Here is a 22,322-nt window from a genome sequence, read left to right on the forward strand (position 1 = left end):
TACTCATCCTCCCAGAGACTGCTCAATTTGTTGCTTCAGTCAGACAAAATGGTTGATCCAGCAGTGGCTGTGGAGGAAGGTAGGATTGTCTGCCCCAAGCAGAATCTAAGCAAAATAAAAAAGAGGAATTAAGACATGTTCCAGTAGGAAAACTAGTAAAGGAGCTCTTCTCCAGGCAGGACAAGCACAGCTTTTGCTCTGTTCCTCATCCAGTCTAAGCTTTTCGTGGGGGATTGGTGGAAAAGAAGAGGTACTATGGCACTTTCAAAGACATGGGGCATGAAGGCATCTCTCAAAAGCTAGGAAAAAATACTCCTTTTTGGTTGACTTGTACCTTGTTGTGACACTGGAGCATATAACTTCATCTGCACAGCTTCACTGCATCACTTAATGAGAGGCACTTTGTTGTTGCAGATACTCATAACCGTGAACAGTTCCCATTACTCTTTATTTTATGGAGCCTGCACTGATTTCATCTCTCTGTAATAGAGAAAGATCAGATGTTACTCTTGGTTTTATTTTGATCTCGTTGACCACAAGGTTCGGTTGATTTGCTGCAGAATTTGCAAGGGTAAATGGAAAAAAGAAAGAGCTTCAACTGTTCAAGGTTGGTAATATCCAGAGGATTCCACATTAAAGGGAGTCTCTTTAGCATGTTGTAGGGTTGATTTCTTGTCTGTCTTGATAGACGTGTAAGTAGTGGATTTGGGTGAGAGGTAAAAGCGTGGCAGGCTTCATGCAAAATGCAACAGCACTTTAAAAAAAGAAAAGGTACAAATGAGACAGCATTACTGGGAGCTGATTTTCAGCATGGGATGCCACAAACTTTGTCTCCAGCAGTAAAGCTGCTTCTAGACGTTCTTACGCTGTGACAAGCCACCAGCAGAGGAGAGTATCTGTGAGGTTGTGCTGATGCTGCTGTCTATGGAATTGCGCTATAAATCAGACTACTGACACAATCAATGCTTTAAAAGACAACAGCATTTTTTGGGAAGGTGGAGGTGTTCTCTTACCCAGCATCAATTAGCTACGGCAGGGCATCAAGTGGTTGCGCTAGAACAACGGACAGGATAATGAAATGCAGTGGGGAGAGCGAGAGCTGCTTAAACCAGCTTTTGTGCAAGAAAAAAAAACGTCATGAAACTATGTTCCACACACTCTGTCAATCTGCTAGGTTCTTTTAGAGTGCTAATATATAATTTAGGTCCCCTTTGTTGCAGTGTACATAACAAATGAGCTGTACTGTTCTTGCGCCTAGAGCTGTGGGCCTGGATAAGGACAGTGCTTTGCTCAACGAAGTACAGTAATCGAATCGAGCACATGCAGAGAGCTGACAAACTACGGATGAGACAGGAGACAGCAGATGGATACACAGGCGAGGAGAGTGCACAGGAAAGGATGAGACAGCCCTGGCTGGTGGGAGAGGCAGTTGTCTCATCATAACAGGAAAATAACTGTGTCCGTTTTTGCTGTGTGCAGTGCTGAGCATCTCATGTTTTGCTCTAATTCTCTTATTTTTCTCTTCTTGGGAACAAATGCATTGAAGTCAAAGGTGTGATTGTCGTTGACTGAATCCTGAAGAAACAAGCTGTGTTTTTATGAAAATATGTCAGGAAATGCCCAGTGAAGACCATTTTCATCAGTTTTGAAAATTCCCCGTAGAGTTACATTCTCTCCCAGCTCGACGTGACTGAATGATCTTTTCGGAAGCTTCTGGTTGCCTGGCACTGTGCTTCAAAGATCTGCTGCTGCTGGAGATTACACTGTGGCAGTGGGATGTGCTAATTGTTCATCCCCACTGCAATCTCTGCTGTTCCCATTCAAAAAGCATTATGGAGAGGTGAAAAAAGTGCAAATTATTTGCTTTTCCTTCCCCAAAGCTACCCCCAAAATGAAGTATCCTTCCACACAAACAAAAGGGGACCTCTGTAAATCTGGCACCCCGTGCATAGATCGTATTACAAGTATTTATATTCCTAGGAAAAGTAAAGGCTGCAGGGAGGAGGGGCTGGGGGAGGGGGGGGAGTTGCTTTGGTTTTAATCAGAGTCTTCATTTTTCCTTTGAAATGGAAAAAAAAAAGTATGTTCTAGAAATTTATCTATTTCTTACTTTTGGATTCAGTCTTGTATTTCAGATTCCTGTAAATAGTTTTCTGGAGTTTGAAATGGTAAGCACATGTTCTGTGAACACAGCCAAGCCGTGATAAGGAATTCGTCTGTCTGCGTCTCCAAGTTCCATTTTGTTTCTACAGCTTTTATGATTGAAAATGCACATTTCTCATGGGCACTCACGGAACTGAAACAGCATGATTTGCAAGCTTGCTAAATGGATTTCTTCCAAGCAAGTCATTGGGGTATGTCATCAAAGCTTAACAGCATCAAATAGAATTCCATCCAGGAAAAGTATTAAAAAAACACCTCTACACAGCTATATTTTTCAGTTAATTCTCAGCAGCAGAGAGGTGGGGGGCGGGCAGAGGGGTGTTATTGGATTTCAGGATTGTAGTGTGGAAACCAAAACCCTGGCTTTATTTTTTCGTTCAACTGAATTCCGGGTGAAGCTTGCTCGTGTCTTAAATTAGGAAAGCACTCAAACAAGGGTATTTGTTCATGGATTGGACTTGCAGTATAGTAAACTGCAAAACCGAAATGTCAGAAGTGTTTATATTTGCAGAGCATCTTTTTCTGACTTTGATAAATAAAATCTGGCAGTTTAGAAGTGAGGTGCTCAAAATCCAGGGTCTTTTTTCTCCTCTTCTCTCCCTCCTTGAAGAAAAAAAGAGAGCTGCTGTATGGTGAGGGTGGTAGCAATAAAGAGGATGAGTGGATCTACAAGGACATCGTATAATTCCTTGCGCAGTCGGAGATCCCTGCTCAGCACAGGCTCTTAGGGCAGAACTCCAGCCATAAGCTGGTAGGTAGTCTGTCTGACACCAGTGGCACTCTTTCCCTGCTCAGCTGAGTTATCTTGGTTTTCAGTATAGGAAGCGGAAAATTTCATGTGCATGCTTAATCTTATCTGAATTGTGGGAAAGTGGATAAAGTGATTTTTCTGTTATTCCTGTTCACCTTCATAGCTCAGAGATGGATGTTGTCAAAATTAGCTGCTAAAAACATATGCTCACCTTCCAAGGTGCTTTACAAATCACTACAGGATACTGTTTCTGTCCTGACTGGGTAAAGATGTATGTGCCAACCTCCTCCCTGTGAATTAAGGACCCAGATGTTTAAAATTACACATGTACAAAAATTTCCTGGATCCCAGTCTGAAATGTAGCCTTTTGAGAGCTGGAACACTGCAGCTGTTTAACAGCTCGCTGTTAACACTCGACACAAGAGTTTAAGACAGAAAGGCAAAAGGATTGCATCCTGTGGAATTGATAGGACATGAGAAGTTCATCCTTTCTGTACATGTCCAGCAGTGTTTTGCAGGGGGACGGGACTGACATCTATTGTATAACCGTTGTGATAGTTGTACTGGTTGACAGGCGTGTTCCCATGGAGCTGTCTCTTTTTTTTTTTTCTTTTTTTTTTCCTCCTCCCCTTCTTCTGCTGCACTCCTGATTTAGATACATGTCTTCAAAAGTTGTTTCTAAGATACTCATTATTGAGGTTGTACATTGAGATAATGCTAAGCCAGGAGGAATTCTGGCCACTTCTTTGTGGCTTCTTCACCAGAGGGGGCTCTTCTCTGCCTCTCCAGGGTTGTCATTTGACATCTCATTACAGAAACAGGTGAGGGAACTGCAACAGAAGCTTTTGTCAGAAACCTCAAAAAAATAATGTGAAATCTCACTATGGTGACATGGCCATAATAATGGTCTGGGACCTGCTCCTGTGATGGCAATGATACAAACCCACAGTCTTGTGTCCATGTCTAGAGTTTTTGTTATATTTTGGATAGAAGGTGAAACCCCCTTTTGGTCTCATCCTGTGCCTTCAGAGGTGAGCGCAGAAAGTGGACTCGTGATTTAGGAGTTGTTTTTCTTCCTTATATGTTGCTTCATCCCTAGGTTAGAAACCAGAATGTAAGAGAAAAGTCAAATCAGAAGTGGAATCAGAAGCCTGTGAAGTGCTTTGTTCATGGAGGAGGTCATTCCCATATATTTCCCGTCCAAGAAAGGGCCATTTTGGGAAGAGGTGCTTTTTCACCCCTCACCAGATCTTGCTTGGGGCAGAGAAGCATCGTTGTTCTGAGCAGTCTTTGCCCCAAAGGCCCATAGGTCTTCCAGGCTGATGGGTCTTGCACTGAAGCTGTTGAGTACCTTGACGGGATACACGAAGACCCTGAAATGGCTTGAACTAAAAGCCAGTGGGGTTCCTGCCCATGTAGTTGCCATTGCAGGTCTAGGGCAGGTCTCAGAAAAGTAGTTGGGAGAGAGATGCAAAAATAAGTCACCTGAAGAGTTGAGCGGGTGCTGAGCAAAGAACTTTACTAAACCTCAAAAAACTAAAACCAACTGGAAAGTCTCAGTCTTGCTACTGCTGTTGACTTTGCCACTGAGCTGGAAGCCCGGGCAGTTGTTGTGGGGGGAGGTCCGGGAGGAAGGCAGTGACCACTGCAGCCATCGGGCAGGGCACTGCCACCAGTGCCGGCCTCCACCCGCCTGCCGTGGGCGGACAAGGCACCAGCTCTGACTCTTCGGGCCCTTTCTCGGCTCTGTCTTTTCCTGGCAGGAGTGCCCAGCCCTGCGAATTAGGGTCGCTAACAGTTCATTTTGCCTTAAACTGGCTGCAGGCAGAGCCCCCTGTGCAGGGACGTGCTGCAGTCTTATCGGTGGGGTCCTTCCCTGCTCTGCTCTCCCAGCGCAGTGATTGCTTACTGTCAGCTGAAAAAAATCTCCCCCCAGTTGGTGCCTGTTCCTTAATATATGTACAGTTGTACTTGCTTTGCAGCCTGTTATCACCTGGATAGCCGACTCTTTGATCACCATGTAAAAATCTTGCCACTGAAATGATGACTTAGAGCTTATTTTTAATGGGTTCTGGGAGATGCTTCTTGCAGTGACTGGGGATTTTGCTGGGTGAGTGGCATCCTGTCATTTTTTTCCCCCACTTCTTTTTATTCTGACAGTCTTGGAAATTGTGCTCTTCCTGCGTGATGTGCCCTTGGAGAAGGGCATTCAGCATCCTGCATCTGTCACATAAATACCGTCTTCCCTTTCCGTGCTGCAGAGTCACGGCTCCTTCCCTGCTGCGTTTCCTTAATCAGCACCTATGGCAAAGCAGCGGGCACTGAGCCACGGATCCAACCTGGTACTTGTTGTTAAACCCAGCATCTGCTTAAATAGCACTTACTTCTGTTAATGCCGGTTGTTTAACGCGGCTTTCTAGGCAGTATGGTGCCAGCTGCTGTAGAGTAAAGGATTCCTCTGGCCGATAAGCTTTGCAGCTCAAGACTGAGGAGGATTTCCCGTTCTGTGCTCGGGCTGCTGTGCCATTGCCTCTTTTGATGCCAAACTTTGAACAGCTGATTTTGTTTTGATTTGTTTTGCTTTCCTAGATCAAGTAACTAAAGCCATCTTTGCAATAAGTATTTTCTTTTTAAAAGCAGTTGCACTCTTGCGTCTTCTAATTTCGATAAGGATGTTGTTCAGGGCAGGGGATGCCAGTGGTTTTGTTTAGGTTCTTATAGACAGTTAAAGGGACAATAGTGGCTGGTTTCCACAAGTCCTGCTAAACCCAGGAGGGTGCAGAGGGATGAGATAGGGACCACACCACAAAGAGGCATCCTTATGGAAAACAAAGAGCAGGAGTATGGGCCGGAGGGTGACAGATACCTCTTTTTTGTAGGAACAGTTTTGCATCTTCTTGTTGTGCTGTTTGACAGGTAAAGATCCTTTAGGGAGGAACACTTCTTTTCTCTGCACTGGGCCAATAAATAACAGCCAAGAACTGCTCATCCCTGCCTACCTGGACTATTTTTGTTGTTATCTTAATTGCTTCATCCTCACAACCCCCAATCAATCTTTTCAGAATATCAGAGCCTTGAACTTCATTCCAGGATCTTGAGAAAATCTCGCGTCTCCCTGCCATTTCCCAGCCTCTCTCATCTACGAGAACAAACCCTATCTCTCCCTGCCTGATGTAGTCTGAATTTCCTCAGGGATTATCTAAACAGAGCCCATGTGATCCATTTCTCTCGACCCCTCTACAAATGGGAAAGCATAAATCATGGTCCCTACAAATAAACACAACTGGCAAGATGTTATTTTTCTCTGTCTGAAGTAACACCAGTTCTTTAATCTGCCGCCTCCTAGAAGCATGTCTGTTCAGAGAAAGTACAACCATTACCATGTATACACAATGTTCTTCTGCCACTTCTCCTTGCAAGCTATAATGGGAACCCTACGCCAGAAACACTGAAAGAAATGCGGCCAAGTGAATACCTCTTACTGTTTTCACTTCTTCAACTTGGCTTTGAAACCAGAAAGCATTCCTGCTTGTAAGGAAAGGAACAGCCAGCTAAGAAAGGGAAAATCCTGACCGTGAAATCCCACTGCAGCTTAATTTTCAGACTTGTGACTTTCGTTCAAGCGTTGTGTTATAGTTGGGGGGGTGTTGGGACGTCATTAATTCTGAAAATATTCTTTGTAAACTGAAGAAAGGGTAAGTTCTTGCCGTAACGAAAACAACTCCGAGCTGAACACTTAAAAATGCTTCAAAAACTGGAGATGTTTTTACAGTTAAACCTCGTCTGGAGTTCATTTAAAATAATCATGTTTACATGGAGGTGAATTAGAGTGCTGAGCTCTGCCAATGCCTCGCTGTAGTTAAAAGTACACAGCCAAGAATTATAACCCTGGTAATTCAGTCCCCGAGTGCTGCGCTCCCGGGTGTGTGCAAGAACCCCGAGGCAGAAAGGCCAGTCTGGAGGGGTGGTGGGGAGCCAAAATCACTTTAATCAGTGATGAACCTTGTAGGAATATTCCAGGGGGAGTAAGTGCTGGGCCCACGCTTTGCCTTTCATTGCAAAACAACTATTTCTGTGCATGCAAAAGGTAAGCCGATACAGAGATCCTGTTGCCGGGTCTCTGCTGAGGGTGGGATTCAGTTTGCTAGGCAATGAAGATGTCCACATCTCTCCTTAGGGTTTTTGGAATAGGCCCTCTAGGATGTGAGTAATCTCTGCTCTTGGAGACACCTCCTTTGGGGTAAGGTGGGTCTTTCTCTTCAGCGTCTCTGGATGGCAGGGATCGGGGGGTGGTAGAGGTGAACCCACTCAAGGGCCACTTTCTAATAACACCATTGGCCTGAGAGCCTCCAAAGTGAGCAGACGTCCTCTTCTAACCTTTCTTTGAGGAGCGTTGGCTGCTAAGTATGTATTTGAAGTTAGCAGTGACCTGGATGGGTCCCTACAAATGTTTCACTGTTCCACTCCTGCCCTTCAGTTCAGCTACTCCTAATTTAAGGGCTGCCTGCTTGAGAGTAAAATGTTCTCATGAAAAGAGTTTTGCATCTGATACGCATGTATAATACCTGGGAATGTCTCTGGCACGTCTGTGCTGTGTGGTCCTTCCAGGAGCCTGAGAAGGCATTTCTCTCACTAAAATTTTGAGTGGCAGGATTACTTCCCAGCTAAGGTCTGTGAGCAATTGCGGAGAGCAAAGCTTTTCGGTTTTGCTTTGATGGTCAAAAATGCAGTTGCCTTGAGTGTCGGCTGATATGAGAAGGAGCTTTATTTCAGGCAGGCTCTGCTGTTTTCAGTTAATTGAAGCTCGTGATTGTTGCAAGCCCTCTCCTGACCCTCAGCTTGTCTCCTATCTCCGTCTGCCGCTATTGAGCTGTTACCGGAGATGCTGTTCCTGCCTGGGCTCTCAGCCTGCTCCTGGAGATGCTGTTCCTGCTCAGCCTGGTCCTGGCAGACTGGACCTGTCCTTGCCAGGCTGCGTGTCAGCAGGGACAAGTGGCCCGGCAGCTGCTCCGTGCTGGAAACTCGGGTTTTTTGCTGTCTTCCTTGTTACTGCACCCTGTGCCGGCCAGGAAACGTCAGCCACAGGGCTGCCAGCTCGGGCACTGCTCAACCGCCCGCACGGCTGTGCCCCTGCACCCCGAAGAGAAGGGGAGATAGAGGGGGGGGAAGGGAGATGAGAAGTAGCAGGGTTACAAATCATACCGAAGGAGGGGCAAAGCAGATAGGGACAAGTAGGGGATGCGCGTTGGCAGCAGATGGGCTCTGTGCTGGGCGCTCACTCGTTTTGGTCTGGACCGGTAAGACCATGAGATCAATTTCTCCGAGTGGAACTAGGCTAGAGGAATCTCGGTGAGATCAAAGGGAGATAATTTTATTACAGTGGCCCGCAAGTTCCTTTTTTGTGGGTATTATTGCTGCTTAATGTAGGGGATCGAATTCTTAGCTGATATAAATCTGCATGTACCTCCATTGACTTTTATGGCACTACAGCCATTTACCGCATCCCGTGATTTACTGGGTCTGTGTTAGCACCCTGCACGGATGGTTCCCAAGCTGTCATCTGCAGATGGCTGGAGTCACAACCACGGGTACATGGCCCTCAGTTGGGTGTTTGCAATCTTCTCCAGACCATCTTCTGTTAAAGACTTAGTAATTAGACTGCCTTGTATTCCTCAATAAATTTCATGTGTTGACAGCAGTCTGTGATCCGAAAGCTACGGATGCCACTGCTCTAAACACTCCTTACTAATTCATTAGCTTTTAATTTGTGTAAATAAAAATTCTCATTACATTTTTTTTTTTTTCTTCCTGATCACTCCACTCGTGGGGCTGGAGAAGCTCTTTGCCAGCAGCTTGGCCCAGAGATTTGTTTCTCCAGATAACATGTCTTGGGACCAGCAGCTGAACCAGGACATGCTGCCATTTTAATGAACTGTAAATTTAGAGCATCTTAGCAGACTTGGGAAAAGCATAAATCACAAGTTATTCCTGATTTCTTTTTGTTTGTTTGTTTGTTTGTTTCAAAAGCGCACCAGTAGCCAACCATTAGGTTTCTTTCAACGGTGACAGGCTAATTGTTTCAAAATGGGGCCGTGTAATACGTTGAGCGCTGCGATGGGGGATCAGCTGCAACATCTGTTCCTGAAGAACTCCGTGTAGGAACATCACTTCTAAACAGAGATAAGCCGGTTCGAACAGGATGTGAGGGAACCTCGCGAAGCTGAGAAAATTACTGTCATGACAGCTGTAAAACCAAAAACCTCTCGGAAACGCAGCCTGGGAACGCTGCTCTTAAACAGAAGCAGAGAAAAACTGCTCTGGGTTTCTAGGCAGGGCGCTGCGTCGCGGGGAAGCACGGGCCTCTCGCAAAGCCTTTACTGGCGTTAAAACGTTCCCTCCCGGTTCCTGTCTGCAAGAGCGCTTAGTAGGCTGCGAGATGGCTGAGGAGGCCAGTTCTCACATGAGGTAATTAGCTGGAAATTCAGACTGTTTTCAGCACGTGTGAGAGAGTTGCCACAGATTTTATTTTTTCCCGTGCTGGTGGCCACCACCAGAAACAAAACACAAAACTGGATGGATGCAGTACAGCCGTTACGCTTAATCTGTTATTTTCACAGCTATTTCTGTACCTTGCTAGGTATCTTTGTTAGGCAAAAGGTTGGGTTCTTGTTGTTGTTTGGTTTTGGTTTTTTTTTTTTTTTTTTCCCAAGAGGTGCGTGGTGTAATGGGAATTTTTAGCTGTGCTATTTAACTTTTGTATGGCAAATGAAACATCCGAAGAAAAGAGGGCTCAGAAACTGCATAATTTAAAGGGTGCAAAGCTGAACTCTTGCAGCAAGGAATAAATAAGAATAAAGGTAATGCACACAATTCTGATGCAGCCCAAGTACCTGATTGAATGCTATTTTACCATGTCCTTTGTCCCTATTTGATTTGTTTGGGCTGCTGCTAGTAAAACTGACACAGTATCCACACAAAATGGAAGATATTAATGTGCAAAGGTTTTAAGCAACTTGACAAAAGCTCTGAAAGGAGCAGGGCCAGAGACAAGCTTAGAAACGTGGAAGTATTTTGGATTACTGCACCCAAGCCTCAATTTCACAAGATATTTAAAACACATGCCTACATTTAAGCATATGTACCGGCTTCAATGAGACCCTTCTCTTGGATAAATTTGGGCACAGGCTCAGATGTCTCGCTGAATGAGAAATGTAGAAGGACTCTGCTTACTTCCTCCTCAGGGCCCAAATAGTAACAACTCTGAGTAAATCCCAGTTGAGTATGTAAAGCAGATGAGTGCAAAGAACACTGTGATAAATCCTCTACCAGTTCTTAAATCTTGCTGATCTTTAATCTGATAACTCTTCCTCCCTCAGAAAAACTGATGGGTATAGTATTTCAGGTCTCAGACCGCGTGCCGGTATGCATAGATGTATTACGTGCTGCATCTCAGGGCAGTGAGCATATGCAGAAATAAGGTATTTGGGTCGTTCAGTTAGAAAAAGGTGGTTTTTAAGCTAATTCATTAAGACTATTAATTACCAGAGAGCTTTCTCGCTCAGCCAGGAAATGCTTCTGAGAGGTGCTGTTGCTGTAAAGCCAGTTTACACGCTGATTCCTGATGCTTACAGTGGAGATGAAATAAAATAATTTCTCCTGCTGCTCCCCATCCTCTGCTGCTGTCCCAGCCGAGGGATTTGCTCCAGACGGCAGCGGCGGGTGGGAGCACTCTGTGCTGGGGGACAAGGAGGGAGTTGTGCTCTGTTCCCTGTGCGCCCCTCACGGGTGATGTCTGGAGGATGAACGTGCCAAACCCCCACCACCATCCGCTCCAGCTGAGCTGAGAAATGGCTGTGAAAGGACCTCCTGCTCCCGTCTTCCTGCTGGCATCATCTGGTCCTTCCCTGCATCCTTCAGGCATCACCGGAGGTAATGGGGAATGATTGAAAATCCCTGGGTTTGTGCTTTGTCAGAGGATGGAGCAAACCATCCTCTTTCCTGCCCAATGCGCCCATGGTTCCCCTGTTTCCCCCTGGACCAGCACCGTGTGAGTCCGTGCTACCACGTATTGCCCTGCACGGCAGGGCTGGTGGCCAGCCTGGCTCTGAGCCTCTGCAGGAATATCCTCCTCCATTTGAAAACAACTTTTAAAAAGAGTATTTTGAATTTCAGAGCTCCTGATTGAAGATACTGGAGCCGTGATGGATCAGGTCGGCAGAACAGCTCCCGGATGAGTCGCCAGCATCCTGTGTCGAGAGGTACTGCGGCTCCGGGAGCTGATGGCTACCTGGGGATGAAGCCAGCTCTGAGCTGGAGTGTCACCCAGAGTTTCTGAAAGGAAGAGAGGGGCTTGAAAGGCGAAGCCGCTCTATTGATTTCACTGGGAGAGGCCAAGGACCAAGAACAGTCAGGCGGCTGCTGATGTTCTCAGCCTGGCAGAGCCAGCGTGGGAAAGGCGAGGCAGCCGCGAGGCCCGGCTCCTTTCCCTGCTGCAGATGAGAGGGCAACTGGCTGTGAAAACAGTCAGAGGGGACCATTAGAAGAGCTTTAAGCAGAGCAGTCCCCAGTTGTGATAACCTCCCTGCTGCCTGGAGAACGAGGGGTCTCCTGCAGACTGTGCTGTATTATTGAGTGCTGAAACCAATGCTGCGTCACCATTACCTGCTGGCCCGAATACCGGTGGGGTGATAAATGCTGCCTCTCGCAAAGCTGTGGTTAGATGACCAGCTCAGCCCGTTTTACTGCTGCTCACCATTGCCTCTGCCCTCCCGTGCTGGTGCTCCCCAGGCCCTTTGCCCAGCGCTGGGGTGCTCAGACTGGCCCGAGCCTTCCATCACGCTGGCTTGGGGTTTCGTGCTCCTGCATCCCCTCAGGTGAGTTTGGGCTGCTCTGTCCTCCGCAGACAGGGCTGCAGTTAGCTGGTGCAGCACAGCCTCCTTTAAATCTCAAATATCCTCATTTTTGAGGATGATGAGGACGCAGACAGCTGGGACAGGAGGAGTTTCGAAGCCTGTTCTTCAGCAAGGTGCGTTAAGTTGCCACTATTATGTTTGCTCTTACTGACAAAGACTGGCTGCAATGCAAAAATGTCTATATGAAATAAAATTATTTTTTGCTGTCTGGACTTGATGGTCCCACCAAGAGGACAGGTTTCTCATGAGCTTCTAGAGCGAGGGAGCCACCAGCTTCATGCAGCAGCAGAGCCTGGTCCCAGTGTCTCCTCTTTGCAAAGAGGATTTCAGAAGAGCCATGACTCCTGCCGCCAAAAAGCACTGAAACAGAAGCTTTGTGTAAAAGCTGATTTAAAACCTTCTATTTGGTTATGAGTTAATAAAGGAAACAGAACTGCTGCTCGGGACATGAGATGTTGAATTCCCTGTGTAGAAGCTCAAGAACTGAACTAAATTCTCAACTTGGAAGACATCCCTCCAGCTGGGGTGAGGCTACTACCACAAAAACCTCTCTTCGTGCTTTTGTGTATATCTTTTGTAGGATATTGCGGTGCTCACCCCACTGTCTGCCGTGCAAGCACCTTCCAAGTACCATGGTGATTTGGGTGCTTTGATTTTTGTGTTAAGTTCCTCCTCACACATCGAGGAGATAAGATCAGCCTTGATTCCAGCCATCTTTTCTGGCTGTGTTTTCTAAGTGCTGCTTCTGACCCAGGCGATCAGTCATTTCCAAAGCTCTGGCTAACTGGCTGGGCTGGGGGCTGCTCACGTATCCCCATCGATCCGCTCACATGTCCAGCTGAGTTCATTTGGCTGCTCTGGCTATTTCGTTGATCCTCACATCAATCTGCCTGCAGACTCCTCTTTCAGCCACTTTGCAGCTTCTCGGCAGCTTTGCCTGGAGCGGGAACGTGTTTTTCATCTTTCTGCTGAGTTTACACGAGGTGAATTTAGAGAGCTGCCAACGCCTGCGAACTTCCCAGGCTGCGGCAGAGGCGCTGCTACCTTTAAGTGAAAACCCAAGGCTGAATTGGTTTTCTCTTGTTTCGCTAATTGGCTCAGCGCTGTGGTTGGTATTTGTTGCTTTTGTGCTAGTCCTTGATTTCTAGGTCTCTCTGTCATATTATGCCGCTCCCATGAAACACGGGAATATCACGCTCTTCTTGGGATACGCCAACAACTCGGGAAGGGGGCGGGTATAGTCAAACAGATTTCCCACCTTCAGGAGCTGGAAACTCTGTTGTCTGCCTTATGTTAAGCGTGTGAGCTGCTGTATAAATTGTATTTATTGTGTTTATTTCTCCAACGAGAACCAGCATAGAAAGACTTCTGCCTCCATCGTGCAGTAGCTCCAGGTGTTTTGCTTCTTCACAGGGAGTCATCTGAATGGGGTTGTCCTTGCTTTGTCCTCTGCCAATCCAATCCTCGCTTTTGAACGAAGAAACGCCCGCTCCTCCAAAAGAAATGGTTTTAAGCAGTTATGAGGCTATAAAAAAAGAAAAGAAAAACGCTGGGAGAAATTTTGCAGAACCTCTGAAGATGCATCTGTGACCAGCAATGGAAAAATGCACTTGGGCTGCTCTTCTGAAGCTTTCACCAGTGGTTAACTTCTGGCAAAGTCTGCCTTTGATCAGGCCGGTGGCAGTGGCAGTGCAGCCATACCTGCATGGAGGTCCCTGAACCCCCCCAGATCCTTTGCAGAATGAGAACAAACAATTTCCATTATTTTACTTTTGTAACTCTTCAATTTGCTCTTGGCAAACCTGGGCCGGGCAAGAGAAAGAGAAACTGTTGGGTGCACAACTGGAGGTGACAGCGCAGTTGATCGTGTGCCTGTGCCTCTTGCTAAATCGAGCCTTTTGAAGCCATCCTTGAGTGGAAGTCAACGTACAGCAGATCCTTTGCAGGAGGGAAGGTGGGAGCTGCATGGCCGTGGTGGGGACACGGTGGTGTTTTGGGGCGGGTGAAGGCAAGAGTGCTGGAGCTGAGATGCCTGTTTTGGCATTTCCCCCGGGCTCAGCTGCCCTGAGTTCCTCAGGAGAGCACCGGGAAGCTATCGCCTCTCTTACCCGCTTGATTCCTCCCTGTGGTTTAAAGCAAGGGCTTTTTCCCCACGGTGCAGCTGTAAAGTGTAGTTTAACAGCAGCCTCTTTATAACATTTTATGCAGCCACATTCTAATTAAAAAACAAAACTCATCAGAAATTGCTTTCCAAGGGACCTACCCCAAGTGGGGATTGAGGGCATTTGCCGTACAGCAGTTGAAAGTTTTAAAAATGTTTGGTTTAGAGTGCAGCAATTTCAGCACATGGGAATGGGCTATTCTAGCTCACGGGAACTGGCTATTCCCCACCCGGGAGCCCTGAACAGTGCTTTGCTGAGGACAAAAAAGCACAAAAATCTACTTTAGCCTAAGAACACAGTGGATGGTCATGCTGGGAAAGTGAAGCATCGGCAGGGAAAGTCGCTCCTTGATGCTCTGGTCGGCTGTTGTCATTCTGGAGACCCAGCCATCCTACAGGATTCATCCCATGCACTCAGTCCCCATCCTGGTGGATCCTAAAGACGTTATGACACTTGCTCCTTGGTGATTTTCCAGGTTTCGTATATCGTAAAACAAGCAAGAAGTAGCGTATCACCCCACAAATAACAACTGAAAAAAAATGTGTAAGGCTGAGATAAGAAAATCCCTATGTAAAGATGGGATTGCTTGTGCTTCTCACTTGTTTCTGGCATTTGTTTCTAGGGGCTAATGTGCATCCAGTGGTTTTCACCCCACAGTCATAAGAGCCAAAGACTTGCTCTGTTTTGTTAACAGGAGCTGGTGTGATGTGATCCGAGACCGGCAGGCGATGCTTTAGAGCTGTGCTAAATACAGTGACTAAGTACCGTGACATTTTTGATGGCACCAAGTGACTCAGGATGTTCTTTGTGGCCAGCAGCTGGTGGGACACGGTGACAATGTGGTGCCGGGTTGGGGCACTTCATTAGGTCATGGTGGCACCTAGAGCCACTTAGTTTTGAAAGGTTTTGTGAATGTCCTGAGCCCTTCACTCCAATGCTATCCCAGGTTTTAACATTAAAAAATATTAGGTTTTAGCATGGTGCAGTGTCGCTCTAAGCTTTTTCTTAGTTTATTTTGCCCATCCACATCCATGGCAGAACCCCCCATTCCCAGGACTGAGATGCTGGGCTCCAATTTTGCTGCTGTTCATAAACTAACGTCTAAACCCCAGTGCTCCAGGTTGGGCCCCTTCCCCAGCCCTGCCCATTCGCAGATGGGCTGCCATGTTGTTTGCTATAAAATGCTTGTACCAAGGTCCTGCGTCGGGGTGAGCGGTGCTTGCTAATGCCAAGGCTGCAGTGCCGCAGCAGAGACCCCGCTTCCAGCAGGCAGGGAAGTCTTTCAAAGGCAGTGGAGCAATTTAACACCTTCAACCTGAGCTTGAAATGCCTTCCAATTCAGGGCGAGGGAGGGAGAAGTTTGAGGTGGGTCATGAGGTGGGACCATGCCCCTGGATACCCACATCTTAGGGAGTTTCAGGGCACCAACTATCTACAGATATACATATAAATGCTTACTACGTATATATGCATGTGTTATATATTGCTGAGATGGGCAGTTTGTCTCTCCCCGGGGTGGGTGGGAAATGAGCCAGACTGCTGAGAAAAGAGAGGGACGTTGAAGTCAACTAAGAAAATTAAGGGGTGGGGGGAAGGACTGATCTGCAGCTGGAGAAGTGGGGGCAGAAATTGTTCTCCTCTTCGTTTTTCTCCCATTTCCCCACCTGCCTGTCTGCCTGGCCAACCTCTTGCCCATTCTTGCTGCCAACTTGCTTTCCTGCAGCCTGTTTTACTTCTCGGGTGCCCAGAAACCTCCTGCAAAGCCTCTGCGCGGCCATGGCAGGAGAGCGACGCGTTTGATGGCGCTGCTGGCTGCCCGCAAAGCAGCGCTGCCGGCGAGGGAGTCGGCCGTGGAAAAAAAAAAAAAACAGTTGCAGATTTTCTTGAGCCCCAAAGCCCTCCCTCTCCTCCCTCCTGCAACTGTTTGCATAAATCTCACCTCCCGCTCGCAGAGAGCGCCTGCCTCCTCTCGCTGCCCCCTCCCGCGCTCCCCCGCCGGCCCGGAAAGGGAGATGGCAATCGGCCGGGCTGCAGCTCTCGCTGTTTCAGGGTGCAAAATCGGACATTAAGTTTTGATGCGATTGACTTAAAAAAAAAACCTGAAGAGCTGCAGAATTGGGCTGCAATGATGGAGCTGAAGTTGCCTGTAATAACTATAATAAAGCTGTGAGCATCTGCAGGCCCCCTGCCCCGTCCCCGGCAGGGACTGCCTTAGGCGAAGGGCCCCCAAAGAGATGGGATCTTCTGGGCAGGCTTGGGACCACGGAGAAACACGCTGAAGCTCTTTAAAACTGCACCCTGCTTCCTGCATGGGTTAGAAACAAGTGGCTTTTTTGGTTTTTTTGTTTGTTTTTTCTCAGGGGCTATTTCCCTGCATTGCCTTTCTGCGTGACATGGCATCGCCCGTGCTCTGCAGCCGGACGAGGAGGAGTATTGATGAGGGGGAGGGTTTGCAGCCGGCAGAGGGACCATCAAGCTGCTGGGGAGCTCGATCCCAAAATGGGGCAGGGAGAGGTATCGTCCCCCAGCCCAGCTGTCAGCTCACAGCCCCCTCACCAGGGGCTTAAACTAATTTATTTTTTTTATTCAAAATTTGTGTTTTCCTTGCAAGGCAAATATTTGCTGTAAACTACCTTTTATTTTCCAGTCCCCCACCTAGAAAAAATTAGTGAAATCTAATTTTGAAAATGAAATTGTGGGGCAATGGTGTGTCTAAGCAATACACACATGTTTTTAATGCTCTGTGGCCTCATCACAACAAGCACCTTATGTATCTCGATTTATTTAGAAGCAGAAGTCCTGTCTGTGTTGTAAGCGCCTGCCTTGAGGTTGCCCCACCAGTTAAGGCTGGAGCCTGGGGAAAAACCTTCCCTTTTTTTAATTCTCATCCGTACTTTGAAGAAGGCAGCATTTCTCCTGCTGAGTTTGTTTTCAAATCAGGACCAGGCAGGGACACAGCCGAGTTACCGGGGAGCTCATCCTACCGTAGAATTATTAGTTTTCTTTCGTGACTATTCATTATCTTCCCTTTTTTAGGGCACTTTCTCTCCTATGCTATTGGCTCAGCATCGTCAGGGCTGTCCATAAGACCAGTGCCACATTTTTCTTCTGGTCACCAAAATTTAATCTTGGGCTCAGACAGAGCATTAACGGCCACCTGTGCGCAGGGGACGCATGCTGTTCGTTTTATTGCGGTGTGGAGGGAAATGCCTCGTGTGCTGCTGGGTTACATGGTTCCCCCATCAGATCTATTATTAAAGATATTCCTGCCACTGAGCTCATTAAGAAATGTATTCCCCAGCTCCTGCTCGCTTGGCCCTGCCTCTTTTAAAATGGAACCTTTTAATTTGAATGAATCTTTAATTCGATTCTGTCTCCTTTCATGCTCTCCCTATAAAGAGCTATTCCCCAGGTTCCTTAGGATGAGCAGTTATTTGATCAGGTTTAAATGTGGATGTGTAGCCGTGGAACCGATCTAATTTTGTTGATGTGGCTGCAGGATTTTATTGCCTGCTTGTAGTGGGGACGTGTCATCATAAAAGAGAGAGAGGGTGGGAAGACCTGGGGTTTCTCAGTCTGCGCTGCTCATCTCCAATGGATTTAGCACATGGGGCAGTAAAGGGAAGGGCTCACTACCGGGTTGGTTTCCTTGTTTTCTCTGGGGGATGCTTCGTTTTCAGCTGCGCATTTATTTTTGTGCTAGAGCACTCCATGCAACAGGATACTGGGAGGAAGGGGGAGCAGGGGGAAAGGGTTTAGCGACAAAAATTAATCCACGGGGACTTTTTGGAGGGGGAATAATGGCTACTTTTAGGTCCTGCTCCTATTTCTGTGAAGTAAATGGCCGCAGGGCTTGAGCCTTCTGCCTCTGGAGGAATGAACTGAGTTGGGGAGTGGAGCCAAGCTGGAGTGTGGCGAGAGGCTCTGTATTTGTGGGCTTTTGGTTTTGACTACGGGTTCGATATGCAGCTGGTGAGCGTGTTGGGTAATCTGCACGGCTGCGATGCCGCTGCAATTAAACACACGTGGCTGCAAGCCTGAGCCGGGCAAAGCATGTCTGATCCTGGCAAACCATCAGCAGGGCCTGATGTGCCGCAGTGTGGTGTGATAGGGACGAAATCCCTTTCCTGCCCAGACCACAGCGCCTTCCTGCAAACTCTTTCTTGTCTGACAGTGGGGATGGAGGAGGTGGTTACAGCTGATAAATGGGAAATCCTGTATGTTCTCTTACTTCCCCTCGCAGGGCTCTCCTATAGATATCTCTTAACCACAACACCGTGTTCGTCAAACCGATGTGCAGAAAAGCATCTTCCCCGCTTCTCATCACCTCTGGACAAATGGCACAGCCTTGCTCGGCTCCCGTGCCCTTGTGGATGGCAGTGGACATGCTCCTGATTTACACCACTTCAGGTGTGATCGGGGCCCCGACCATACTTATCCCAAGCGCCTGCGTACCAAAATGAAAAAAGTTATCTCACCTCCAGGCTCCTGCCCCGGGGGGAGTTGGTGCCTCTGCAGCCTGCTCCAGTTCCCAAAATGCTGGAGACTTTCCTTAAAATCTCCTCCATGGGGTGTTTTCCCCAAGGAGCCCTGCCCTGGCTGTGTGTCCCCGGGGACAGGGACAGCGGTGACATGCCTGTAAACAGCCACTGGACACTGCCTTTAATACTCCACCACGATTTCTCCATCCTACGCAGCTGCCAGATGCCGCCTTCTCCCCGCTCCCTCCCTGCCAGGCGCTGCAATGGGGTTTGCGGGAGCAATCCCTTGTTGGGGAGCAGCACGGCCCGGTTGTGTCAGGTCTCTCTCCCCCAGGATACTGACCCTTCATCCCCCCCCCCAGCACAGCTGGGGGACGGGGGTTGCCACAAGTCAGCTGTGCCGCTGTAGCTCAGTCCGGGGGGCTCTGGCTTGTGGCAGAGCTGGTGTCACTTGGTCCACGTCACTGCTTGCTGCTGCTGCAAGGTCTGTGGCACGTGAGCTCACGTCTCCCATCAGCCACAAGGGCTCCTGCAGTTGACAGCTGTGCTGGGCTGTGGGTATGGGCTTCATGTTTCTTCCCGTTCGGGCACTAAACTGCCCTGAAAACTCCCTTTAGTTGGCATCAGAGCATGCTATAGGTGGGGTAAATCACCATAACCAGCCTCGACCTAGTGGATCTGGGCAAAGGGATGAACTTCCCAGAACATGGCTGTGACTACACCCCAGGGAGGTGCACCCGACACCAACCCCTGGGATCCAGAAAAGCTCCTGGGTGCCCCCTGCGTCCCCACACACCTCCAGGAGAGCCGTGACCAAGCTGTGGGGCCTTCGATTCCCCCGGTGCCCCAGGAGCAGCATCGGGGTGCAGACAAGCCCCAGCTGCCTGAGCCCCCCGCTTTCCAGGTCTGGCAGCACTTGCACCCCGCTTGGGAGGACACAGCAGGATTGCTCCTAAGGGACATGGACCACGCCGCTTTGGGAGACTTAAATTAGCCCTAAACCCCAGGCCTGGCTTTGTGCACGGATCTTGTGAAAACCCTCATCTGCTGAAGAGCTTATTTCCCATCCAGGGTGGGTGGACAGCACAGTGGAAAAAAAATGCAGCTTTTGTGCTGCCGGATCCAAAACGCCATATGTGTTTAAGAGCTTGGCTACTATGAACGCAGGCGGTGAAACCCGGTTAACCCGTGCTTGGGGTCTCTGGGAGCGCTGGCAGCCAAAACGTGCACGTGGTTTGTGCCGGTCCAGGCTCTGGGGGTGGGAAAACGGAGGTGTTCTGGACCTGGCTTTATTTTTAGGTGCCATCGATACAGATAAAACTGGGCTTTGCAGCTGATTTAGATGAAATTTGACCAGCAACACCATTCCCAGCCTGGTTTTATACCTCCTTTCCTCTCCCCCTCTACTTCCCCCTTCAAATGTTTTATGGATTACGCAGCTCCTGCCAAACGATTTGAGTCTGAGACCATACTATACTTTGGCCTGTAAAGATGTTGAATGAATGATTTAAAACTCTGAGTCATTAAAACTGTCCAGGAGAACCTAATGAATGTTATTTACTGTGCTTCCTAGCTCAGCTAAAATCCAGCTTTTTCTTCTCCTGCTTTCTATACTTTTCTTTTAAAAACAGCAGCCAAAATTGTCTGGAAAGCATTCCTTGCTAGAGACAAACTGGATCAGTAAGTGGAAATGTCATTTTTTAAGAATCTCCACCACTGCTTTGAAGTAACTTCATGTTTTTGTTTGACTGCTCTAATTCAAAAGCTTTATCTTCTAGCCTATCTCTTAAAAAAAGGAAATTTAGTGGGTGCAGCTAGCATTAAAAAAAAAAAAAAAAAAAAAAAAGCTGCCAAATCCTGATCTTTTGATGATAAGTCTCTTCAGAAGGCAGCCTAGGTGGGCTGGCTCCTGGGCTCCCGCTCCGGCTGGGCAGCACTGCAGAGCTGAACGCAGTTACTCCCCCCATTCCTGTGATGCTGCAGAGGTCAGAATACCCCCCCCCCTTTAATTTCTGTTTGTGTTGCCGAGCTTAGCCTTGGAAATGGAAATCTGACTTGAAAAGAAACTACTTGCGATTAGAGGCTGTGAAAAAAAAAATAATCTAATGAGTTGCTGCTTTTAATTCCACATCTGAAAGGCAATCTATTACTGTCTTTTATCACTTCTGTCTCCTATTAGAGAAGCAATCTCGTGCTGGGACTCTTTCAACACCCAGGCAGTTAATATACATTATAATTATTGCCTAATGTATGAATAGCCTGGTGAGCCCAAGTTCTCTGTTCATTTTTACTCGGGTCCTGGAAAGCCCGTGCAGTACATAAGCGGGGCTGGAGTAAGGATCTCATGAGACTGATGAAGGTTTATTTTAAATAATTTATTTCTTGCATTGCACTGTCGCCTCAGAGGCTCTTTTTGAGAACAAGTGCAGAATAGTCACATAGGAAGAGACGATACCTGCCCCAGAGAGGTCACAGAGAGACGGGTAGAGATGGGAAAGGAAAGGGAGAAGTCCCAAGAGATCAGCAGGGGATGTTACTGAGGACATCCACCGGCTGTGAGCTCAGGAGGACCCATGGTGGACTTCCTAGTGCTGTTCAAAAACAAAAAGGGGAAAAAAATTGATGACATTTTAAAACCTCACAGAGGGGTTTGATTTCACCTTGGGTCCCCCAGTTGCAGTCTTGCTGCTGAAAGGCGCTCAGGACCAGCACGGGTTGCCGTTTGGTGCCCTGACCGATGAGCGACACAGCCATTAAGCCCCAACCCCTCCGTGACCCGGCACGTGGGTTTTCAGACAAGCCAGAAGCTCACAGCAGGTTGTGGAAATCCTTTATTCCTCACCACATGTTGGGGATGACTTGATGCAACAGCGTGGTTTTGGTGCAGCAACAAGCACCAGGCAGTGTTGCACAGTCTTATCCTTTGAGCCTACTTGAACCTTCTTTCAAGGCTATTTGCAAATTCCTGCTTCTCCATTTTCCCCATGGCAGCTTCCCTGAAGACCATCCACACCCAAGGGTGATGTGAACTTCAGACCTGGTCAATAAATCACCCTATGAATCGCCATTGTCAGGGGACTGAGGTCTGGGCTGTTCCTTCTGCCCCATGGAGAGCTCAGGTCATCTGTGCCAGGAGCCTACATTGGTCACAACACCAGCGCCAGCTGGAGCAGCCCAAACCCACAGGATAACTTACTTGCTTCTTCCTAAAATTGCTCTTAGAGTGCGGTTAATTATTTACAGGCCTTAACACTTATGGCCACGCAGACCCAAGGATAGAAGGGCATTAAAATTCCACTTGATGCTCACCAGGCCTGACTAATAAAATAATGTCCAACAAGGACATCAATTAGCCACCGATTCGCTAACGCTTTGCGAGGCTAATGACAGCTGGAGCGAGGAATTTGAAACCCGAGTCATTTCTCCAGCCTGCACCGGGGTGCCAGGGATAAAAGGTTACTCATGTGTACCAAATGCAGCGTGAGCTCCTCCATTATTTATGTGTGTCAAACAGACAAGGAGTGTTTCAATGCCTGCAGTCACTCTATGGTAATTTGTATTATATAAACAGATATAATCTGGTCATTAATACACATAACTCTGAGTGAGCTGACAGTAATGAATCTGGAGTATACTATTCCATTGACTTCTTCCCTTGATAAATAACAATCTGTATTAACAAGAACTGATATACTGTAGCCAGCGGCACCCAGGAGCGTGGTGGGGTTCACGGTGGACATAAGGTACGTAGCTTTGCTCTTTGTTTTTTGTCTTAAAGATTTCGGCCAGCCCCTAGCTATACACCCATGGGATTTAGGCTCCTCTTGCACCAGGTCTCTTCTGTTTACTGGCT

Source organism: Vanellus vanellus (genome assembly GCF_965231255.1).
Source record: "Vanellus vanellus genome assembly, chromosome: 6".
Taxonomy (NCBI): Eukaryota; Metazoa; Chordata; class Aves; order Charadriiformes; family Charadriidae; genus Vanellus; species Vanellus vanellus.